Below are 4,311 nucleotides of genomic sequence, written 5' to 3'. Positions count from 1 at the left end.
TTGGGTGGAAAAAGGTATTTCTTCATATGAATCCTAACACTTTTATGGGCGGCATTCTAGGACTTTTCACTTCAGATAAAGCTGTCAATACACCATACATTTCTACTCCATTAATATCAGCAGTGCTATTGCTACCGAACGCTAAATATAGATCCTGGCAATACTTCATCAGATCATTTTTAGAAAATTGTTTATTTTAAGTTTTCCAACAAATCTGAACTGTAATTGTGAAATATTACAGCTGAGAATACAAAAGGAATATGAAGATCAAATTCAATGTGTGAAAATTATTTTCTTGGAAGTTGCCAACCTAAATGGAGGCACACGTGTTTCCACGGTAAATTTACTCCTGCTCCCAAACCAATATGGTGCAGCGATATCTGAGAATGGCACTGTCACTGCATGTGAGTCACGTGTTCCAGCTGTCAACCTACGATACCATGTTCAACCAATGCTAGTAATATTACTGTTGTAATAAAGGAGCAAGAGAGGTGCAGTTGGTAGAGCTGGCGACCCTTAAGTTCAGAATTGTTGATTCAAGGGTCGTTTGTGTCTTTTCTGATCCCTTTAATCTTGTAGTAGGACAGTGCAAGCAGGACGTGATAGTGTACAGTGACAACCCAATGTCGTATGTGCTTTGTGTAATTCAAGTTTCTTACTGCTTTGGGGCTTGATTCAGATATCGCTGTGAAAGCAAGGGGCAAGCAAAGGTTTTTCTAAATCGAGGGTGATCTGTTCACGAGTAAGTATAAACACCTGAGCATTTACTGTTTGAAGACAACACTTTGTTGCAATACTTCTTCTTCTTAATCTCACATAATGGTTTTTTGGCGGGGCAAAGAGGTGTAGCCCTTGTACAACTTTGATAACTGATTAGAGCTTTAAGTTACAGCAGCAGGAGTAGCAGTAATGGCAAGATCGTATTTGGAGTCCAGCATTTCTCATTTCTGATGCAGAGCCGTCGACTCGGAAAGCACTGCCGAGTGCAATAAGTCATTGTGGCTTCAGATCGCTGTAACTTAGAGCTGCCTTGGTCTGTTCATGCTGCCTACACACTTTGAATTGCTGGCATTTTCTGCAAGCATTCCATTCTGAGGTTTCATGAAATTTCTTACATTTGAGACGACACTAAAATATTTCATTTGGGGTACCTAATACATAGTGCGAACTGTATCTGCATGGGGATCCTGTGGCTCATGAAGCCATTTGTTATTCCGTTGTGAGGTGTGAGGGGCAGAATGCAAATCGAGTTGGTGAATAGAAAATGAAACAGGAGTCACTTCTTGAGCTACGAATTCCAAAAAGTATGAAAACCCATGGATTTTAACAGTGCAGAATACTCTGCAAATTGCACTGAGTTGCTTGCTTACTTCTGCTGCTTTTACAGTCATTCACTGTCAGCAAGCACTGGAACAATTCAAGAGAGGTAAAAACAGAAGCTGTCAGGAGTGGGGGTTGAACACACCCCTCCATTTGGAGACCAGAACACCCAAGCCAGCTAGAAAGACACACATCCTTGAGCTTGGCACCTTAGACCACTCGGCCATCCTGACAAGTGAGAGGAAAAGGTGTGCTGAATGCACCAGTAGTTGACTAAACTGAATTTCTTCCCTGAAATGATTTGCTTGTGAAGAGCCAAGTTGCTTTGAACGGATCTTGGAAATCAAATATGCGGATGGATTCAGAGTGTGCTTTCCAAAGTTTGTGTAACATTTTCCTTTGCTAGGGTACAGTTATCTTCCCAATCCTGATTACGTAAAACCGGGTCCCATCATATAAAACAGCTTTTCTTCCTGGGGAACAAAGGTTTTGTTTTCAATATTTCTAATTTTGGTTTCAAGATTGCAATTTAGTGTTATTTTAAGAAATTATTTAACATCATACGTGATCTAATTTTCCAGAGCAAATGTGTTTTTCTATTGTAATCTCTTGTGAATGTGTGCATAGGTTTCATGGTTTCAATATAAGACTATAAAATGTCTTCTTTGTATTATTCTGTAGTAATTTGTGAAAAGACAGTAAAGTTCTTAACAAATCCCATATATTTGATTTCTGCATTCTGTTAAGGCTATAACAGATAACTTTTCTCTACAATTTTGAGACAGAGTAACAAGTAGAGACGTTTTGCAAGTTACTTTACAATCTAGATAAAATAACATGGCGGTGAATAAGGAAGGCACAGTAGGTTTAGAAGACCGACAACTTAGCTCTTGGCCACCATCCCATTGCATTCAAAGTCTCAGCCTACTATACTATGTTGTATCAACGCTAGTAATATTACTGTTGTAATAGAGGAGAGCTGGCGACCCTTAAGTTCAAGATTGTGGATTCAAGGGTTGTTTGTGTCCTTTCTGATCCTTCTAAGCTTTTAGTTGGACAGTTCAAGCAGGACGTTATAGGGTACAGTGACCCCGAGTGCCTTATGACCTTTGCCTGATTCAGCTTTCTTTCCATTTTGAGCCTTGATTCAGATATTGCTCTGAAAGCATCGGGCGAGCAAGAGTGTGTCTGACTTGAGGAAGATCTGCTCACAAGTATTAAATACTTCAGCATTTACTGTTCGAATACCACACTTTGTTAAAACACGGCTGCTTCTTAAGCTAATGGGTAGCGGTTTTTGAGCAGGCATTGTATAGTTAATGCTGTTATTAATAAAACCTTAAATTCACATAATGGAATTTTGGTGGCGCAAAATAGTCTAGCTCCTGTACAACTGTACATGCCCGCTGATTAGAGCTTAAAACTACAGTAGCAAGAGTAGCAATAATGGCAACAACGAGTTCGGCATTTCTCATGTCTTCTGCAGAGCCATCTTATTGGAATGCACTGCCCGAGATAAAAGAGGACATGTGGCTTCGTTTTTACAGACTGCTGCGTTGCTCTGTTCATGCAGACTACACGCTTTAAATTTATGACATTTACTGCAAGAGTTGATTTTCCAGGTTTTTTTTTAATTCTTCGCATTTGAGCACGCACTAAAATATTTCATTCAGGTTCGCCGAATACATCATGAAACCGGTATTTCCAACGGTCTTACATGAAACCTTTTTGTTATTCGGTTCTGAAGTTTGAAAATGAAAATGAAAAGGGGGTCACCTTCATAGGCTTGAAAGAAGTCCAAGACACATAAAAACCCGCAAATTCTCACAAATTGCCTTGTGCTGCACCTTTCTTCTGCTGCTTTTATAATTCGGGCTTCAACATTTGAATGCATACCTTACTGCTGCTAATCACATTCACGTGTTTACGAAGCTTTTTTCTGTCCGTTATGTTCTTGCGAAGCAGTTTCTCCATTTTCCTCCTATTGTGATTGTCAGCGAGCACAACAAGACTGGAACAGTGTAAGACGGGGTAAAACGGCTTACTGTCGGGAGTGGGATTTGAACCCACGCCTCTATTTGGAGAGCTGAACACAAAGCTTAAAAGACACAAATCTATGAAATCGTTATTTTAAACCATTCGACTATCCTGAAGAAATGTATGCTGAATGCACCGGTTGCATCCGATTTTCCGTAACTTTAGGACGATTGACACAACTGGAAGAACACAATTTGTGGCGTTTAGCATGACATAGTCTTGCAGGCAGACAATGTTTTGTCCCACTACTTATATAATTTTATCGTTTACTCGTTTAAAAAAAAAACACGGTCTTCTCGTTCCTAAGTCAGATTTTAAGTGCTTTCGAACCTTACTTCCAACCTAGACTGACAGCTCACTCGATCTGTTTGTGATCAGACTGTGGAGTGGGGGCTGTACCAAACGCATGTTCCTTCCCAATGCTGAGGCGATCATTCGGAAGATGGGTGTGAAGAGAGACAGGCTTTGTCGACTAAAAAACAGGGCAGGATATGCAAGAATACTAATCACTGGCGACAGTTATGTTCTTCTTACTATAGAAACTCCTACATTGCAAATTTTTTAAAGACTTTGAAACTAAAGGAAAGTGGTGACAGATGAAACAGGCACAGGTGGGGCTTGAACCCACAATATTTGGTTTATGAGACCAACACCTTACCACTTGGCCACCACGCCTTCAAGGGTGGATAAATTATTTTTTTCTGAATCTTGTTTACATCGCCTGGAGGCAGCAACAACAAAAAATAGGGATTTTTAACAAGGAGATACGCAGCAGTGGTGTAATCCCAAAAGATGCCCCCGAAGAGACTGGAGCTTTAATCCAGCTCCTTAGAGCGCTCGGCCGCGTTACTCTCGACAGCGGCTCTTCAGCTCTTGTTGTCTGACCTAGTGGTGTTATGACGCATGGAAGCGACTGCAACTTCGTTTTCTGAGATGCTTTCTCTCACGGGGTGA

At 40.6% G+C, this 4,311-nt stretch overlaps 1 non-coding gene across 1 annotated transcript; it reads right to left on the bottom strand.

Moving 5' to 3' along the window:
- Positions 1-3,960: 3,960 nt before the first annotated feature.
- On the bottom strand, positions 3,961-4,032 carry trnam-cau (transfer RNA methionine (anticodon CAU)). Its single transcript has one exon. It is a non-coding gene; the product is annotated as a tRNA-Met (tRNA).
- Positions 4,033-4,311: the final 279 nt, after the last annotated feature.

This window comes from Lepisosteus platostomus, chromosome 5 (assembly GCF_059453375.1).
Source record: "Lepisosteus platostomus isolate fLepPlt1 chromosome 5, fLepPlt1.hap1, whole genome shotgun sequence".
Lineage (NCBI taxonomy): Eukaryota > Metazoa > Chordata > Actinopteri > Semionotiformes > Lepisosteidae > Lepisosteus > Lepisosteus platostomus.
The sequence above is the reverse complement of the archived record's forward strand: the minus strand, read 5'-3'. Positions and strand labels throughout refer to the sequence as shown.